This window comes from Patagioenas fasciata, chromosome 2, assembly GCF_037038585.1.
Source record: "Patagioenas fasciata isolate bPatFas1 chromosome 2, bPatFas1.hap1, whole genome shotgun sequence".
Lineage (NCBI taxonomy): Eukaryota > Metazoa > Chordata > Aves > Columbiformes > Columbidae > Patagioenas > Patagioenas fasciata.
In genome coordinates, this window is record NC_092521.1 from 134,510,226 (window position 1) to 134,531,642 (window position 21,417).

General features: G+C 40.9%; 1 protein-coding gene and 1 long non-coding RNA gene across 2 annotated transcripts in view; both read left to right on the top strand.

Annotated features, from left to right (window-relative positions):
* NPVF (neuropeptide VF precursor) overlaps positions 1–21,417 on the top strand; it is a 91,000-nt gene that overhangs the window by 34,384 nt on the left and 35,199 nt on the right. The window lies entirely within an intron of this gene.
* LOC139827435 (uncharacterized) lies at positions 1,531–6,216 on the top strand. Its single transcript, XR_011737972.1, has 3 exons — positions 1,531–1,595; positions 2,436–2,662; positions 3,831–6,216. It is a non-coding gene; the product is annotated as an uncharacterized lncRNA (long non-coding RNA).

Below are 21,417 nucleotides of genomic sequence, written 5' to 3' on the forward strand. Positions count from 1 at the left end.
CATACAAGCTACTGTGAAGAAAACTAACTGCATCCCATCCAAAACCAGTACACCATGGCTCCTGAGCTGATACTTTGTTTGCTTGGGTTGGTTTTTTTTGGAGGGGTGGGTGTGCAACTGCTTTTGGGTGATTATTTTTTACACCAGTCATACATTCTTTTAGTTTTTATGTAACTTTTCCCCTTGATGCACTTTTCTGTAGTCATCCAGTAATACACATTGGAGATGTTACAGCACTTTCAGGACTGAAGTTGTGTAACAAAAAGCAAAACAGTAGCTTACCTACTCACTGCTCTTAAAAGTTTAAGTCAACCATTGAAACGTGCATCCAGACTGGCACTGGCTGTTATCATCATCTGCTGCCTCCAGCTTGTTAATACTGCCTGCAACTGCCTGCCTTGCTGGTTCCACTGTTTTGACAGCCACAGCCAGATACCAGACAGCTCTGGTGCAAGCACATAAGGGAGGAATGAGGAAGGGATCAACTAGAAATGCCTTCCACCCCCACCAATAGTTTTATGCCTCTCCTGAATCCCAGGGGGAAGCACAGTCCCTGCTTCACTGCTGGGCACCAGTACCGCAGCTGTCCTGGGCCAGGAGAGGCAAGTCCCACACTGTTTTTCTAGAGAGGCAGATGTGAGATGGAGCAATTAAAGGATCTATCACCTTCCACTTTCCCACTGGGCCACGCATCACCCAGCAGAGCTGATGAGAAACGCTGAGGGGCTGCGGAGGGTTTCAAACTGGCATTCAGTTCATCATTCCTTCATTTCAGCAGCAGCCTGTGAGTGTTACAAAGCAAATGTATTTTATGGAGCCTCAGGAAAAGCTTCAACAGGTATAAAATCCATGAACTGATCAACCTGCCAGAATGCTGTTTCTTTTTCAGACCCTGGTCTCTCCTCTCAGAAGCCTCCTTTCGAAAATACCTTTCTTACTTTCCACAGCCTCCTGCAAATATCAAGTCAGTTTATTTATTTATTTATTTTTACCAGAGCAGTAGCAACTGCAAGAGTTTAAGCTATCAGATCATTTTTTACAAACAATGTGGTAGAGCTGTCAAGAAGAACAGATGTGTGGGAGGGTTGAAGAAAAGGCCAGCCACCTACTGCAAGAAATATTCAGGTTCTTTCCCATGAGTAAAGACTGAAATCTCCTTGACACTTCATAGGCAGTGCTGTTCACAAGAAACTATGTGCATACCGAATGGCGCAAAAGGCTTCAGAGGGTTGATCGGAGAGTAGACAGCAGCCACAGGAACTGCTGTCTACTTTTGTCTCAAGCACACACACCAACACACAAAGTGAGGCTGGAAAGGATATCTGAAAATCCGCTGCTGCTGCTGCCAGGGTCATTAACTAAAACACATCTCCCTTGGAAAAAAAAAAGAAAAAAGAAAAAAGAAAAAAAAAGAATAGAAATGTCATTTGCTGACATTGTCATTCCTTGCTGCCCAGTAAATAAACAACATCTATTTGTCACCATGGAAACATCTTCCATAGTCCAAAGTACGCAAAGGAGAGGTATTTGAGAAACTCAGGAGTCTGAGGAAATGAGAAAGTATACAACATAGAATTTCATGTTCTGTCTCTCCTGTAAGTATTCACACTTTGATATTTTTTTTTTCTCTCTCTAAGGTACAAGCATACTTTTTTTTAGAAATGGCAGAACGTATCTTAGAGACAAAGCTTAAACATTTTCTTAATATGCTGCCTTTACTGTGCCTGATGCTTTCTCCCTCTCCACTGCCAGGGAGGGATTTGTAAATATGCCTTATTTGTACATCTAAAAGGCACTTTTTTTCTCCAGGGACATTTGTTCTTCTTATCTTATGCATCAAAGTTAGAAAGACATAGCTACAAGTGACATAAGCAATGTATTGATTTACATCAACAAAGTTCTTCCCCTGCTCACATTGTGTACGCAGCCACCTGGAGATGTGACAAACATGTCTGCTCCTTCCCTGGGGACTGTGGTGCCGCTGACAAGGACCTGCCCACCCTGCCTTACTCAGCATGGCACCTGCCTCTAAGGTGGCACCACGCTAGCATCCCTAATCCTCACAGAGACATGCCTTTCATCCTCACAATATAAAAGTTACTTAGGACCTGGATACCTCCTTTTACACTTTCCCTGTAACAGCTGCAGCATGATCAAGGTGAAAACAATCTGTTCTCCTGGAGTGTCTTATCACAAGGGTTACGCTAACCTGCAGGCATTGGAAGAACACCAAGATGCATGTGAAAATACATTCTTGATTCTAAGTATCTAGAGCTACAGACTTGGGAAGATGTATCCTCCTGATAATCCATACCATCTCCTGGGACAAAGTAAACCGGGAGAGAAAACATAAGCATTTATGAGTACCTCTAGACAGAGCAACTTGTTCCTTGTCAGCTATTCTAGCCATGTGCTGTCCGTCTACCGCTTTATAGGAAGCCACCACCACACCGCGGATCATGACCTTTACCAAATGTGTGTGCAAGCGGTGCCTCGCACATTTAACTTGGAAGCATTTGTGGTCCCAGCAAAGGAGAGAGCCCAGCTGAGGACATTGGCAGCCAACCAGCAGCCCGACTGCAAACTGCATTTGCATTTCTACCTGCAGTCCAGCTCCAGAAGCCAATGGAGATGTGAGGTCTGAGCTCCTGGGGCTGCACAGGTACGAACAGAAAGCAGGAAACCAGCTTTAAAAAGAAAGTGGGCAGCAAAGAGGGATTTGAGACCTTGAGAGGGCATTTGAGACCTAGAAGGGTATTATGGTGGGATCATTGCATGAAAACACAGTCACTGTGTTTCAAATGTGGACAGAGCAGAAGTTAACAGCTGGAAAAGGAGTGACATTAAACCCAGCTGCATTGTCTAGGAAACATTTTATGGTATGCTACGGGAATGGTATCCAGAAATTACATTCAAAATAGCAGGTTTTGTTTGATTTATTTGTGATTTTTTCTTTACAGTCTTGTGCCTGACTTAAAGTCTGACTTTAATTCTGAAGTAAAGCAAATAGGTGCATCTCAGACTAAATCCTAAAGAGTCATATCTTCAAATTAAGCTCTTCTGCTAGCACGGGTAGGAGACAGGAAATCAATGAAATCTCTTAAATGCTTTCGCCCATTCTATTGTGTGTTTCCCTCTGGAAAAAGTAGACGTGTGTACACCTCATGTGTAGAAACCAATACCTTAACGGGATGTGCCCAAAACCATTCTGATGCAGGCAAGAACCATGAAGGAATTCACTTGAATTCCAGAATGCTGGGAATGGTCTCTGGAAAAGACTTAGAAGGTTTTGACAGGTAAAAAGTCATCAGCTTAATCTGCCTTCATAAAATCTCACAGCTTTTTACGCCCTTCCACAGAAATACAGTTGAACAGCACACAACCTCAGATCTCAGATTTTCTGTTCAATTAATGGGTTTATTTTGGTGGGAACCACTTTTCCTCAGTGGAGCAGCTCCTGGTTTTCACCAGTGTCACAGAGAGAACCAATTCCTGCAAAACTTCTCCTTTTTGGTCTTGATTTCTCTCCAGCCAAAGAAGTGTCATTAACATTACGAAGTGCAGTGAATACAGAGCCTGTCTCACTTCTGCAACTTTCTTCTGAGCATCACAGGGGCAATATCAGTTTGGGGATTTTTTGTGTGTTTTGCTTGTTTGTTGGGTTTTTTTTGTTTGTTTTTTTAGTTGTTTGTTTTGTGGGATTGTTTTGTTTTGTTTTAGCAGCTTATCGCTTGTCCTTGGGACTGCAGGAACTCTTCTTAAACCTGACACACACCCCCCACGCCCCTCTCCCCTAGCAAAACTATTTTTCCTTTATCATTTTTCAACAGGCTCCCGGTGCCAGTCCCTCATGCCCAGGGATCACCTCCCTTTCTGAGATTCAGTCCAAACTGTGCTCCTGCAAACAAGCCAGAGCAAAGCAGAAGTTAGTTCGGAGGACTCAGCATGCGGAGTTTGGGTTCACGTTCAGTTTTAGCATTTATGTATTTCTGCCTTCCTGCATTTCTTTGAGGTTTTTTTGAGATGTCTCCTTTTCCTCTCATCTCCCTGACATTGCACACTCTCCATTAATGCATCTCTGCCTTCCCACAGATGGATATCTCTAAACTTCTTTTATTTCTGCCATGCTGCTCCTCCTCTCTTCCTGTAGCAGTATAATTTCTCCTTCTCATGCCATGTGACTTTTGCTTTTTCACCCACCCTCTTCTTCCTAGACTTGCAAATCTGTTCGTACCCATGTACAACTGTGTAACTATCCCTCATCTTTAGTTAAGTAGTCTTGATTAATTCACTTGAGAAAATCATTTGTCTACACTGATATCTCCAGTACCAAGCTTCACCTATTGGTTTTCTTCTCATGCCTGCTGCTACAACTATAGTACATGCCTTAGCAATACCTTCCCAACTGTTAACAATTACTTTTTTCTCCAGATACCGAAGGAGGATAAAATTTCCCCTTCGCACACATTTTTTTAACATATATTTCCCCACATCCTTCCTTTATTTAGGAAAAAGTGAATAAATCAAAATAAATAATGGGATCCCAGGGCACTGGCAATGGAAAAAATAGAAAAGACACGAAGTTGCATAGGGTGGTATATTTTTGCATTGCCTTTCACTTTGGGGAAAAATAAATTTTTGACCTGCAAAAAAACCCCCCTTCCCTCCAACAGGTTGCTAGTAAAAAAATGGCTATTTTTTTCCACATGATTTCTTGCTGATCTGTGCAGACTTGGAAGGCCAAAGGTGGTACTGGTGAGACACAGCTACTCCGGCTGCACTGTGGCAAAAAGCCAGTGCAGCTTTCACTTTCACTGTACTCAATTTGCCAAAATATTCTTGGACCCTCATTTTCAGTAACATTAAAATTCATTGGGTGTAACTATTTTTTTTATTAAAAAAGGAAAAATGGCACACTTTTTTAGCCTGTGATTAAGAAGTACTTGTTTACTTATAGACCCATTTGTTGTCTAAAAGCATTTCTTTTACATAATTGCTTCTTCAGCCAGTTTGCTTATGTCGATCAGAAAACGTATTTTAGAAGATTAGGTCATTTGTACTTGTGAAAATCTGAGCAACAATTCAAGTAAAGCAAGGTCAGTTTAAATGAATACCATATCTACCACAGGGATGAACCTATTAAATTAAAATCACTGAACGTAGGACTCTGCTGATCATGTACTTAGAGTGGAAAATGTCAAATGAAGATACTTTCTATTTACTAATTTATGCCAATGCCACATGAGATGAGATGAAATTCCCTTTGAAATTGAAATGTGGTTAGTACATATCAGAAGGTCAAACAGGAACTGATTTCCAGTTGGCAGTAAGTTAATGCTACTTCTGTCAGTCATTGTAAATAGCTAATAGATAAATGTTTTAAAAACCAAAACCAAAACAAAACAAAGACCAAACAAACAAAACCTCTCAAACAAACAAAACAACAACAAAGGGACCCAAGAGTGGCAAACAGCCCACTCAGCCAACCAAAGGAGCTCACTGTTATATTTTAAGAATATGAAACACAGCAATTACATTTGTAGTATCTATTATTTGGTTTTTGAAACAATGTGATAATTCTGTCCATAATGTTGGAGTTTCAGTCATTCATGGACAAAAGCATAATGTCAGATGTAATGTCAGGCCTACAAACTTTACACAGGTGTTTAACTTCACACATGAGAGTAGTTCCACTGAATGCAGAGCTGTAGTACTCTTCTGCCCATGGAGGTCAAACCGTTCTTTTATTTCTAACAGTCAGAACTTCTTGCTAATCACTACGCTGGATGAGTGATTTTCAGTTAGTTTGCAAAATGTTTGTGCTGAAAATTTAGATACCTAAATTGCACTGTGCTGTCTTTGTTTCTCCCATGGACGACTGAAATGGGAACTTATTCAATGAAATTACATCCATCCTCAGTGTTTCAGGAAAATACAGAAGTATATGCTTCAGTTAAAGGATGTACTCAAAGGTTTGCTGAACGAGGTCCCAATGAAAATTAGAGAAGAGCTGAACTATGGTCATTTTGATAAACATTCACCTCTGCTAAAACTGGAATATTTCAGATTTTTTTGTTATGCAAAGAAATCTTTCTGAACAGCTGCAGCCACTGATCAGCAGGAAGCCCAGGAAGAAGAATGAGCAGACCTGGGTACCAGCTGCATGAAGAAACTTCCATCAGGCTTCTCATTCCTTGAAACCTTTGTGGGTGCAACGTGGGGAGGTGATTCGGCACACTTGCCATTGGTTTGCTTGCCAGTTCATAAATCCTGGGGCAATCCTGCCAGATTTGAGTTCTACAGTCCCTTGGGTAATGGGAAGGAACAAGCAAAGATGTGAGGCCACAGGTCAGATTACTGCTTCCATTTATAAGCTGCTTGTACGGAAATTTTATGTATGCCTTTATGTGTACATAAAAATACATATGCATGTAGAAAAAAAATGTAGCCAGTGCATGGGTGGAGGGTTGCTATCAGTACCACAGCCACACAACATGAAATTTCTGTCCTGATAGGAACCATGTTGCCTGAAAATTGAGTTGACCCATTATTGATCCTCTTTACCCCAGTCTCAGTGCTTGGAAAACATTTCCTGATGTTTGGTGCTGCAGGTTGGCCCTTGGCCAAAGCCCCGTGTCCAGCCGCTGGCTGCCTGGGGAGCCCCCTCGTGACGCAGCCATTTGACCACCCTGGCACATGCTGATGCTGACGTGTGGTACGGCACCACCCCACCCATTCCAATGGGCTGCAGAGGTGACCATCCTAATTCATCATGCATCTCATCTGCTCTGTGATGCTGTGGCTGTCTTTTACATAAACAGCCCCTTGACCTCCTGAGACATGGCAGCTACTTTTTGCCCCAGTAAAACCTCCTGTGAGTAAGGAGATTGCAACAGTCTCAATGCCAAGAGAAGTTCTGCCCACAGAGAGGCTGTGTGGTTTTTCTGTACTTGGTTCATCGAGAAAGGATAAGCTATAATTTGTAAACAAAATCGAGTTTAAATAAATTTTCATGATGCATTCTGCTTCAAGTATCCCCTAAAACGTATCACTTAAAGTTAGCATTAGAAGAAAATGCTATTAAGAGGGCATGAGGTAAACTCATTTAGTTCCTCAAATCGTATAATGCAATGAATTAATATGATAATGTATCTTCAGAGACCAGAAGTAGATAATAGAGGTGAGCAGAGGTTTTCCAGCTTGGCTTCAGAAAGGCAAAAGTAATTTATCATTCTGCTGCAGTTTTGGAGGGAAGCATTTCTCATTTCTTCTGACTTTCCCTCTGAAATTCTCTTAGTTTCATTTTTAAAACATCCAGTTTTTGAGGTTTTGCTTTCTTTTTATTTCAGACAGAGTTCCTATTGAATTCAGTCATACACAGCTTTCCCTGGAGGGGCAGCAAGCACCAGACACTTTTAGTTTCAGCCTTGCGCTTGCAGGCTTAAGTGGCTGCAGCAACCCAGGACCTGTCTCTCTTGGATGTTCAGCTCACTTCTCCAGCTAGTACAAGCAGGATATGGAAAGAATAAAATAACACTTTTATTATTTTTTTTCTTTTCCCTTCTGTTGTCAGGGTCAGGGCAAGACTCCAGCTATGATTGGTGGTCTATGAATAACCCCACTCCTTTTCTTTGTGGCCACACAAATACACATTATGTCTTTATTACTTACATGCATTGTCTTATATAAGCCTATTTTTAATTAACAGAAAACAAAGCCCTATTGACCTTATCCACAGGAAATATTGCCTCATTGATGTTAGCCATAAATTAAGCTAATACAGCCTGAGTGTCCAGCATATTTCTCTCAGGTAACATTTACTCAACTATTAAACAGGGAGAGAAAAGAAAGGAAATCCTATTACTAAGCCACTGGTATCAAGATGGACTCTGTAATTGCTAAAAGGCACATCAGAGAGAGAGACTTTATTGTGCTGTAACAGTTGCAGAAAGTAGGGAAAAGTATCTGGTACAACTGAAAGAGAGGGAAATTTCGGCAATGCAAAATCTAGTTGCCCAAACAGAAATGTCATCTGATGCTATAGTGAGGCAAATATCTTCAAAGGAATTCAGGGGAGAAGAGAAACCTTTACAGTGTAGAATAAAAGCTGCTGTACAAATATATACTAATTAAGCTTACTAATTTGTCTGTATTATTTTTAGTCTCTTTGTTTTTCCTTTTGTGCTTTTCAACTTCAAGCAGAGCACAGCAGTAGCAATACAAAATATTTTACTTTGCCTTATGTATGCTCAACGCTGGCAAACAAGAGATATCTCCCCACAAATGAGCTGTCACAAATTACTCTTTGTTTGGTGGCAACATCCTTGGTCTACATCATAGCTACAGGAAGCCTAATCAATTATGCTCCTAAAATGAAATAAGAGCTCTGTGGTGCCAGGGGCATAGCTCATAAAATTAATTACAAGGCAAGTTTACATATTGAAGTACCAGTTTATGAAGGGACTAATAACTTTTGATGAAACTTTGACAGGATATTACTCACAAAGATTATGAAAACACAAAAACCATTTGCAACTGGCTACTCAGATGGTGGCTTGTGTCTCACAGCTGAACATCCCAACCATCACCCAGGGTCTGCTCCTTTCCTTTGTCAAGTGCAGTCAAAGATACCCCACAACACGGCAACATCATCACCCCTGCAGAGAGCACAGAGCGGTCCCCCTTATCTGCCTCTGTCTTGTGTCTTTGCCTCTCTCTCCTACGCTTCTACATTACTTGCTGCAGATTATGGGAATGTGGGGAAAACAGAATTAAATATTTTCTTAAAGACTGGGTAACCCCTGTGATGAGAAAAATGGGATGTTATTAGTGGCCGGAGAGAGGACGAGGCTGCAGGGTGAGCCCCAGGGTCCCAGGGAATCCAGCCAGGAGTGAGACTTTGCAGCTGCCCTGACCTCAGTGCACTTCCAAAGACTGATAATGGGAAATAGGATTACTCAGGCATTGGTGTTTGCTCAACTGTGGAGCGTAAAAATGTAAAAGGTGAATAGTGACAGATGGCAGATCTTTGGGGGAAACAAGTAATTTTAATGGTAGGAAGCAAGCAAAGCAAATTTTGGCATGGATTAATGTGGAGCCTTTCATGCAAAGATTGAAAACATGTTGCTGGTCATCCCACCAAACGAGTAAGAAGGCAGGTAAATATCAGTATAACCATTACACCACTGGCTTATCTGAGGCACCAAAAGGACAAGCACCTTGCTGGTATACTGCAGGCTGAGAAATGCTACAGCCAGCGGTGGGTACCAGCCACTCGCTTTCACTGGCTCACCGAGTCACCTCCTGGCCTGGCTAAAGCTGTTTAATGAATTGCCTTTATGAAGCTTCAAGACACTGAGACCTATGTAGAACATCAAATGATGAATAGCCTGCCTCGAAGATGCCATTCATAATCAAATTTTCAATGTAATTCAGTTGAATGGAGTCATAACTCTCCTGTGTACCACTCACAGCCCAGATGCTGGTCTGTGTGAACTGGAAAGGTACCTTATCCTGAAGGACAAACTACGAGATACCCTGCACAGGAGCTCGAGAGTGAGCTGCACAAACCCACACAGGTTAACCCATCATGGAAGGGGATATGAGAGAAATTAGATGTGTGAAACCAGAGTGCACGTAGGTCTGTGCCCCTCTGTGTATAAGCATCTTCACTGTTGAATGCACTCACCAGTTTTAAGCAGTTACAAGGCACAGGTGGCAACCTGGGAGACGCTGTGGTTTCCCAAGTACTGAGCACGGGGAAGGCAGGTTGCTGAGCAGGCAAGAGGGGGACCCTATCCATGATGCATTTGGGGGAAAAAAAGCCCCAAAAAGTTGAAAGGAAAGTTTTACAGCACCTTAAAGCAAATCATTCCATTCCCAAGCACAAAGTACAAGTGTGTTCTTTAAATTACCATTACAGAGTTCCTTGTTACTTAGACTGGGCAACAGATTTTCATTTAAATGGAGGTCTCCTCAGAAGTGCAAAGGGTCCTTTGGGGAGGTGCAGGGGAGGAAAAATGTAATTTTTCAGGCTTCAAGTGTTCTTTTGTGTTTTATAAACAGCTGAGTGACAACCCCGTGATTAATAAGTTACATAAATAATTATAAGCGACATGTAGCTGAATCTAGTCCACATTCCAGACATGGTACATTAAATAAAGAGAATTCTGCTCTTCCCCTCAAAAGAAAATTTATCTGGCAACAGCAGATAAATCAGAAATGATACTGTTAAAGCATACCCAGTTCTTTGGAGAGACAGCTCATCAAAACCAGAAGTTTCTACTGAACATACTTTCTCAAGCAAATTGTTTCATTTATTTCAGTGTTACCTTGTGCTCATTCAGTATAAAAAATTACTTTCTTCCTTTATTCATCCTCTCTGGTTGAGCTTATTATTTACCCAGAAGTGCCTCCTTGAAGCAGAGTTTTGTTCCAATAAAGCCTCATGCATAGGAAGGTAAATGCTAGTTTGCTGTACTGACGTTGGAGCTCACTGGGAGGCTCATCAGATGTGTTTACTTGGTTGTGTTTTACAGCACCATCAAGAAGTTAAATTGATCCCCCTCCCTTGACTTAGACACTGAAAGAGACAAAATTAAAGACAGTGCATAACTATGTTTTCTGTTGTAGAGACACATTTATAGTACATAGGAACTGGGCAGTATCTCTTTAAGTTGTTGCTGAGGGTTTCAGAGCACCTTTTTGTCTTTCACAGAAAAACATAAGAGGATGTAATAGAAAAGCGTAGTCTGGCCCAGCACAGAGCCATGAGGGTAGGAAACACCTTTGATCAAAATGCGGCTGTGCCCCAAGGTCTTCACGCTGTGTGGATGGTATAAGGATGTGACCTCCAGTTAGAAAGTTGTAGGATGGAAGTGATCCCAGTATTCAGAAAACATTGAGAAGTATTTTGAAATGTGTCTAAGATGATTTGAAAGTACTAATGCTTAGCTCCTCTTTTCCCCCCGCAATTATTTTTTTATGCATTATTCGGGTATATATATGTGACCGTGATCCTTTGACATAACTCTCCCTTCCTGTGAGTGCTTCATGCCTTCCTTGCTCTTACAGGGAAAGGAGGTCACACACGAGCTACTTTTGTGTGCATTAATTTATGTCATTTTTATATTACAACACTGAGAGGTTTTCTATACTTTGGAGTTATAATGAGCTTGTGGAAATAATAAAAAAGAAGAATTCTGGTAACAAACACTGTTCTTTTTGTGAATTTCAATAAAACAATGATCATCTGGTATATCATCTTAGCAGAGAGTAGCCACATTTCCAAGAAATGTGATTACTTTAATATTGGAAGTGTTTTTTTAATGACTTAGATTGTGAAATGAGGGATAATTTCCTAGATTCATAGATATTAGGGCCAAAAGGGACCTGAATGATCATCTGCTCCCAGTTCTCTTGTAAAAACACCAGTTTTTTTCACCGCTCTTCCTGAAGCAAATACATCGCTAATGGTGAAGCTCAGTACAGCTTTTTCCAAAGTGGATTTAGTTGTAGTTGGTTTTGTTTATGACAGCACTTAAACTTTCTGTATTTACATTAAACTGCATCTTCATTCCTTTTCTTGCACTTGTGATAATTGAACATTTTTAATGCAGCTGGTTGACAGCAAGATGAACACTAAGATTTGACCCCTAAAACCATACATAGCCATACATAGACACTTATTTAAATTAAATTTCAGCAGACCATCCCCAGAACAGGAGTCCTGCGCTGTTAGTTACCAGTTACCACTCCTGGCAGGAGCAGCAGTGGTGCTGGTGGCATCATTAGCCACCAGCTTTTTGCTGGGCCATGTATCCCTTCAAAATGGGTTGCCTGTTGGGATTAGCTCATCAGCTTTTGTGAGAATCACATCACATAGCATAATCAGGGACTCTTTTTTAAGGGTTTATCTTATGGGAAAGTTTTGTCTTAGAAGCTTCTGCACAGCACCTGAAGAAGCAGAGAACTTGCCAGCACATCTTACCCATGTCTTGCCTGCCCATTCCCCAGGATACAAGGATGAGCAGTTATTCAGCCCTTGCTTTCCAAGCTGTGGCCAGGGGCAGGGCAACCCTGTCAGCACCCATGAAATCATCTACATTAATTTTGTCTTCCCAGCTTTCTTTTCTAACTAACCTGGATGTCTTGTTTCTCCTAGTGTACCTAAAGGTCTTCTGGCAGAAATGTCAACTTTAATCTGGTCTTTATGCTTCTGTAGGACATGCTAGTGACCCCTATTTTATTTTGCAAACTTCGCCCTGACACAGCATCCGCTTAATTCTCTCATTTAGGTCCTAGCCAAGCAAAACTCACCTTGTTTTCATCTCTTGTTGTAATTCATTCAAAGATCTTCCAAGAACTTCCAAGATTTATTCTGTCATTTTAATCTGTTCTGGCGAAAAAGATTATCCAAACAGATGCACACTTTATTTTTAGTTTCTGATTTGTAAGCTGCAGTAAAAGTGGAAAAAATGCAACCTTCAGTAATAACTGAAATTTTGAGGGAAATTCTCATCCATCTCAGTGACTATAAGAGAAATGCAATAAAACAAGGCAAGAGCTCAAACTATACTAGTGAGATATGGGTGAAAGGAGAACATTTGCTGTTTATTACAGCACAGAGCTGCTGTGCAGAACAACCCTCTCTCTTCTCAGGCTTCAAGTTCATTGCAAAAATAAAATCCTCCAGCAACTGATGGAGATGCCATATAACCACAGCAAGTCTCCTCTGATGCCTCATGTGCTGTTTTTGTGGCTGGCTGAAAAATGAACCCAAGTATGAATTTAAAATGTTTCTGTTTGTCTTACCATACCACACACTCAGAGTATTTTTCTATTAAAAATAGCTTTCAGGAGAAAAGCTCAGAAGATAACCACTTCAGTCATATATTGCAATTTTCAAAGGTTTTAACTTTAGAAACAATGAATGGATCTTATGAAAATGAAAGCCATAGAAATAAATAATCAGTAATGAAAAAAGGAGAATGATATAATTTCTATTTGTCAAGGTATAATGATGTCACCACCCATTTATCCTCTGTACTTAAAGGTTGAAGCTGTTCAACAAATCTCTCCTGAGCCACATACATCTGTTGCTTTAATGGCGGCTATAGCAAAGCTTTCTGATTAGTTCACACATCATTCATCAATTAGAACAGAAGGTAAAAGTTATTTCTCCCTACACACATCACTTCATTAAAAATATAACCTTTAATGTAATGAATGACAACAGAATAGAGAAATAAATAAGATGATAGACGGTGCCTTAGGAGGTCATTCTTTGAAGAACTCCAACTTTTCCTAGAGCAGAGGGAAAGAAGGAGACATGGGCAGAGAGGGACTTAACATCTGGAACGAATACAGGCTTTTCTGTGGCTCAACACAGTGGCTATTAGTACAACCAGACACATACACTATGTTACATGCTGCTTTACAAAACACATTACTAAATAATAAGAATGCAGTGTTACTTACACCAAAGTTTGCATTAAGTTTTGTACAGACTAGTAATTTATTCTCAAAACTCTTGCACAGCAGAATGGAGCATTTTAACCATTTCCAACCAATTCCAAGAAGGAAGCTGAGCAATTTCTCCAGATTTTCATCTGAATCTTCAGCTGAATAGTTTTGTTCTTATACAGCACATACATCGAAATATAGAGTTCCTGTTCCTCCAGTGCATTAGCAAACAACTCTCTGGGTTGTCAGATAGGATATCCAGCCAAAGGTGTAAGATATGGATCCTGTTTTCAATTATTTATCCAGAGCAGCATCAACTAAAAAGGCTCATTGTTTCACCCCCAAAATGACATACCGCCCTATCTCCAAGCCCTCTAGCCATGCAGGAAGCAAAGGCTTTCCTCAAGGACAGGGGACTCAAGGACTGTGACTGCCTTCAGAGAGAGGAGCAGATCTGAATCCAGATTCCCCATTTTAGGTGAGTGTCCTGACCACTAGGCTGCTGAGCAGTCAGCATGAATCTAGCCCGAGACTTTCTCTTACAGCAGTCCCCAAACCAACTGCTTCTATTTTGTTTGAATTTTCTTTTTGTATCTCAGGTAGAACACTTTGTGTTAAATGAAACCATTTTGTTAGGACAGAGGTTGAAGGAGAATATTTGTTTTGCCATTTAAAGTAATAACAGTAACCAATGATTCAATCCAAATTGAATTGTTTTTCTTCATTCGGTTTGTCCAGCAAACAAAAAGAGGCTGAAGTCAGGTATTCATTTGTGAAACAGCTGCTGCAATTACAAAGTTAGCTGTCCTACCTGGTTTGTCCTGAATCAAATAGGGTGAATAGCTTCAGGCACAATCAGATGAGCGGTGTCCTTGGGGTGATCAAAATGAATGTATTTTCTTTTACCTGGAAATGGAGTTGGAGCGATTACAGGGCCTATTTTAACACCTCACTGCAAGGACAGTAACGCACTGCAGTGGGATGGGAACGTGGGCAGCCCCAGTTGCTTCTCAGGTGGATCCCAACCATGCTCTGAGCTCGTTGCATTGCTCCAGCTGCGGTTCCCCACGTACCACAGTGGGCACTGATGGTAGCCTTGTGCACTGACGATGTGTGATGCATCTTCATGCATATCCCAAGTTCTGGTTTCAGCTAAACCAGCTTTGCAGACCTCTGCCCTCATTATCTTAGTGACTCCTCACGGTTGTCCAGTCTGCAAGTCAAAGCGTGTTTTTTGTCTTTCACAGTGCCATCAGTAACAACAATGTAAACCCTGAACTCATTGGTTTCCCACAACTCCCTCAATAGTAATTATTTCAGCTGAGGAGAGAAATCAAACTGGAGACTGAGTCCACCACCCATTTAATGGAAAAAAAAACCAGGATTGGGCTCTAAGCTGCCAGGGCACGATAAGTGCAGAAACAATCTCATTTTCAGTAAAAGTAGTCACCAACTTTGGTACACAGCACTCATTTGCAGCCAGGAAACACTTCTGGGCTTTTGCTAGCATCCCTGTGACTGTCATCCGTGTTATAGCCCCTGCTTTGGCTTTGCAGAGCTACAGTAACTCACATGAAGTATATAAAATCTGTGCAAGTTGGGGGTGGATTTTCCATCAATCCAAATGGACTTATGCTGGTGTAAATTAATGGGAAATTAGAGTTAGAGGCAGGACATCTATTGCTGATTGCGATGCAAAAGGCAGCAGTCTTGATTTTCAGTTTCCAAATTGAATTTTCCTTGAGAAATAGTCAGTGGAATCAAACCACAAGACAACTTGGCCATATCTTCTGTTTATGGCCTCTCTCATCTAGAATGTGCAGTTTATGGTCCGAGTACCAGTCATGCTGACAGTACAGTTATCCACACTCAAAACACTGTTGCTGACTCAGTCCAGGTTCAGTTTTGCCACCCTTAAGAGAAGTATCCAGGGAACACTTGCTACAGGCTGACATATATTTTCCATGCATGATCACCCTGGTCCGGCAGGGATGGGGTAGAGCAGAAGATGAGATAACCTCATTCATTCCCCATAAATGCGATGATGTCCCTGGCACCATTTCCTACACAGAGCTGGGAAGAGATGGAGATATGCCCTCACAAACAGTGTGAGCAGACATGAGCAAAGCCACCACTCAGCTATCTCCCTGAGATCTGTGGTTTCAATTAGTTGAAAATGCAGCCTGTGATTGAGGAAGTTTGACGAGTCAAGCAAAATGCTGAAAATCTTCACCTTCACTTCCTACAGAGTGAAAAATTTCTCAGGAGATGGCCCAGACCACTTCTCTCTTCTGAAACATGCAATGAAGTAAAGCTTGCTCAGAACGATCTCATGCAATGCATTAATTAATCCCACATTAGCATGGGGATGGACTTCCTTCCATTGTGGTAATCTTCTTCCATCAGTAATTTCTATTCTTTTGAAACCTATTTAGAAAAAACATTGTTTCCTATCAAGCAGCTAGAATTTTCATTATGCCCATGGGTTATGCATGCAGGCTAAAATGCACGCAAATGTGATATACTAATGCTGATTGCACTTGGTTTGCTTCTGTTTTGTTACCTACTGATTTCCAGGGCTTTGGTACAGCCATGTGTGGAGTTAGTAAAAACCCCCTTGTCCCAGTGGAATGACACAGGTTAAACAGTTCAGTGTATTTGTGTCTGGATGTGCATTTGTGCAATCTGTGAATTTCAAGCACTATAAGCACAAGCTCGTCTGTAAAAAAATACATTTTAAGAGCTGACATTAAAGTTAATATAGAAGTTCAGAGGTGCAAAATAATTTAAATGCATGGAAGAGGCAGCAATAATGTTTCTAAACCGAGGCAGTGAATTATGTATATCAGAAATATTAAAAATGCAAAGCCGGCTCTATTTGCATTCGGAATGCCCCCTAGCTGTTACCAAGGAGGAGGAAATTGCTTTATGCTGAATTCAAGGGCATACTACTTAGTGCTGTATTTAAGCCAAGGAGGAATATCACTCATTTTTATTCTACCACTTAACTTGGGCTTATGTAATCTGTCTGATAGCCACGTCAGTTGTCTTACATTATTTTCTATCACAGAGAGAGAATATGTAATTCAATCATTAAACCTTTATTTTCAACCAATACTGAGATCCCTCAGAACCATATTGCTGCATGTAAATTGTGGGCTGTCATCAGTCCAAGACGATGAAAATATCAGTATGGGCCCATGCTTTCCCGAATCACTTTTGGATAATCATGGAACAAAATTAAACTTATTCACTAGGTGGGGAATATGTAGATGACATGGAAGATTCAAATGATGCCTGGTTTGCTTGCAGGTAGTGGGGGTAAAGTATCACCTCAGGGCACCAGGATCGAAAAACAGAACCCTGGTTCACCTAAACAGATTTATATCTTGTCTGGAATTAAATCTGTGAGTGAAATTTGCCTTTCCTGGCCCCCAGCTTCAACAGCAGTGGCTGCAGACTGGACATGAGCAAGTAACATGGACAAGTACATTGAGAAAATGCCATCAAAAGTGATGAGGAGGCAAAGGTCTTAGGCCACGGGTAGGAAATGCCCTGACTACTACTGCAATCACCAACAGGGATTTTTCTGTAGTCTTATCAGCAGTAGGAATTAAAGTAAAAATAATTTTACAATTTAATAGCTTCTGTCTGTCTCTGATCATATAGTTTCTTTGCCACTTCCATGTTTTCCACTCTGAGCAGTGCAAATCAACCAAATTTTCACAAAGCTTTTATTTAAAATAATCTTCACTACCAAGATCTTTTACACATGTGGCAGGAAAACACCACCAACCAGCTGCTTCCACCTAGGACTTTAAAAAGAAGATGACCAAAGCGGAGTTATACATCTCTCACCCATAAGATTCTGCGTGCCGATCCCGAGACATCTACTTTTTTTTGTGTTCAGAAAGCCAGCACTCCTAACCAGGCCTGGATTTAAAATATCTGATCAAATTAATCCTAGTTCACTGTGGTAAACAAAAGGAAATGGTAGCAAGCATGGATATATGCAAGGGCAAGATTTGTTTAAGTAGACAAGCAGTTTGCTAATGTATCTGTTTACTTCCATTTATATTATAGATGTACCATAACATTATCTTGTGCTTTCAGCAGCCTCAATATTTAAGGAAAAACTAAAATAAAAAGCATTTGAAGTGCATTACATGTCCCAGGAGTCTCCCCATCCCTACTCCCCATCCCCTTTCCAAACTGCCACATCCTTACAATTAAAATAGACAATCCTTTCCTCCTCAGCTCTCCCCAAACAGCCTCTCAGAGAACAGTACAGAGAGGGGGTATTCAAGCTCTGTGTCAGGTCACAGCACTGCCTCTGTCTTTGATGTTAAGCAAGGATCTAGGCTTGGAGGTGGTACTGAGAGAAAAATCTTGTATACTGCTATCAGGATGCTTTAGCTCACCGTAGCAGTAACTTGTCAAAGCTGACCTCACTTCATCTCAGGAGAGTCATCTCAAGTATAATTCTGGAGTTCTCATGGGATTGGCTGCTTTCCTGAAAAGACTGTGTCCCTGCTGATGCCTCAAAGAGCAATGATTATTGCATGGTTTTGGACACTTTTTAAACAAAGGTACAAAAGATGGTAGGAGAATTACAGCTGCAGCCAGAAAGAAAAACACTGGAGATTAAATTCAGATATGGGAGTAAGAAACTTTCATTAAAAGAGACATTGATGTGAGTCTCTGAGTGTAGCTCACTAAGGGGAAAAGCAGAGCTGGAAAAGTGAACACCTCCTTAGTGAGTATCAGAAACATGGGGGCCGGAGACAGACAAATCAGAGGTCATGTGCTGTATCACCTGTGTCAAAAAGAAGCAAGAAAATAAATGAGACTTGCAAGAATAGACTAAAGCCATTAGAACAGGGATGGCTGGAGATGGAGGGTTGAAAAAAGGACTAGAAACTAGCAGTGTGTCTGCAGAAAGAAATGAAGACTGGATTTGCCAGTCTTTGGCAATGACTGTGACAGAAAACTGGCAGAAACGGCCTTCACCTGAGTTAGGGGCAGAAGAGTGGTGAATGGGTTTGCACCGTACAGGGCAGTGTGAGGTAACAGGAACAGCTGCTCCAGAAAAGTGGTGTTACAGGATGTAGGTCTGAAGCCTGCTCTCTGCCGGGCACTGTTGCTTGGGAGAACTGGAGGAAATATCCATGGATAACCATAGAAATACTGTTAATGCTTCAGCATGACATATTTTGTTTAATATTAAAGGGCAAACTTATGCTGACTGTTAAATCAATATCAAATCAAGACTGGAATCTGTTTTACGATCACGGACAGTGAACTCCTTACTACTGGAGTCATAAATGATGTCACATTTCAGCAGTCCCGCAGCTGCCAATGTTCGGGCCAGAAATGCCCATTTTAATTAGAAACTTTAATCTGAAAGATGAAGTGTCACTTGCTGACAGTGAGGAGTACTCCTTCATGCTCCTCACATGCTTTTGAGGCTCTATGCAGAGCAAAAGTCAGTCTACGCCCAGCTCAGCACCACCCTGTACCTCTGGCAAGGTCATACCTAAAGACAAACCTACAATTCATACTGTCAAAGCAAGTTTGATGTGAGAGCTGAGAAGAGCACAGGTCTTGAGCTGGCCTTTGGGGATGAAGGAATGCCACCTACTTGTGTACTGCACAACCTAAAAGTACCCTGTGCACATCAAACACAACATCATTGGGACTGGGAAATCCACTCCCTTACCTCTCTCCCCAGTACCACTAAGCAATGTAGCACGTGCTTTAAATCAGCAGTGCTTAGTCTGGCTTTGCTATTATTTTTGTTTGGCATGGGCTGAACCCAGGATCCCCTAAAGACAGGTGTATTTTGTCTTTGAATCAGATCCCAAAGGATGAATTTTATCAAGGATTTCGTATCCTAGAATGATTGAAATCCACAGAGACCTTTGCCACTTTCTTATTTATGTTGCCCCACTTGGTGAATACATGCCAATGATGGGGAACGCTGCACTACAAGGTCATTTTTTATACCTTTCAAACCAAAGCATTATTTAGGTATGTGTCAAAACCTTCACAGGTCTTAAGGATTAAACATGAGCCACAGGTGTTTTCTTAGTGATGAAAAGGTTTGTGGGCATGGGGGATGTTGAAGTAATGTCTCCCATAAATTCAAAGACTGTCTGGAGGCCTGTGAACAGGAATGTCAGGAACTAACTCCCTCTTTCCATGCTCCAAATCTGTGCTGTAGATCCATGAAGACACAGAAACATCAGGATTTCATCACCACAAGGTCCATTCCTGGGTCAGGATTCCCTGGGTGGCCTGTGACTTATGGCCAACCACAGCTGAAATCAAATCACCCTGTTCAGTAAAACCTTTCCAGCACGGAGACAATTACAAAATCTTCGGCTAGATCAGTCACCTTGGAGAAACAATAAACCTGGAGGAGATTTCACCAGCCAGAAACAATGTCAAGTCAGAAATTTTGCATTGCTCTGGTCTAGTAAGTCCCTCAAAGTAGCTAAGTACATTTATTTTGCAGTTGTGAAACACATCTGCATTTATCCACAGAAGTGGCATGAATAAGGGGGATTTGCTTAGCTCTTTGTCTTCTTCAAACAGACAAAATATATCCCCTCTACAAAATTAATGCCTGCTTATAAATTCTAGTTTTAGCTGTCTCCTTTGCTTTTAAATTTGCCCCAGATCTGTCAAAATTGCTTTCACAAGTGTAGGTCGACATGATGATAATCTCAAAAAGACAGTTTCTAATTGGAGCAGGACAAATGCAACAGTCATGCCATTTTTCAAGGAGAAAGTAATGTTTTCTAGTTCATATGTTATGATAATTCCCCCTGAGAAATTACATTGTTTACCCTAGATCAGATTTTTGCCTATATGGTATAGATCTCCTTGCAGTAAAGAACTGGTAGTTTCCACAAAAAGGTTTTGTGGAAGAGATTATGGTTTAAGATATTACACATGCTCCACAGAGAGCATTCAACATCTACAGCAAAACACGTCTGCTGTATAATTAACATCTCATTTTACCTCTACTTTTTAGTTCAGAAAAACTGATACAAGCAAAGTGTATTTAGATAGAAATTACTTTTTACACATCTTCCAAATGAATTAGTAGTTTATTACTCAAAAATTTATTTTAAAAATCCACCTTTTACTTCAGAGTTGTATTTTTTCCTATATGCAGATTCATTCTACCTTTGCCTAAAATAATTTGTACTAGATACTCTTTGAATAAGAACATGGAACAAAATAAGCTGACAATCCAATGTACTGTGATCCTCCTTATCAGTAATACAAGAATATTACTTTTAATTGCTTTATTTGAAAATGGCAATAACAGCCTATTAACCTGGAAATTAACTTAGACAACTGTTCCTACGGGATAATATATGGATTTGATTTCATTGAAATCTCTGTCTTTATGTGAGTAGCTTTTAGCTAATTTTGTTGGCTGCAAATGGGTCCCCCTATTTCATCTAAATGGGGACAGAATTAAAAGAAATTGAAAGTTTCATTACGAGATCCAGGTCTTTGCCTTCTGTCTCTACGGAAAATCCTTTTTCTCATAGTGTAAAGGTTATTCTGTAAATTATGATGTAACTTTTTCTTTTTCCAGCAAAGTTCTTATGCCAGGAGTCAAGTGCCATGAATGACAGGCAATGTCTTACCAGTTCAACCTGGTACTTGCAGAACTGCCCTGTTTTACAAGGTATTTGAGTATATTCAATAGCAGCAGCCACAGGGGACATGCTGATCCAGCAGTAGCAACACTGTCTATTTAGCCCTGACCTGATGCTCACTGCACCCTGACTTCTGCAGGGATGGAAGTTGCTCCTGACTGTGAAAAACAGCACAAAAACTTCAGTGTTGCTTCTACCTGCAGGGCTCCCAGCTCCAAATCCCTTTTGTTTTCCAAATTGCCATTTAGTCAAGCTTTTCTCATTCCCAGGCCAA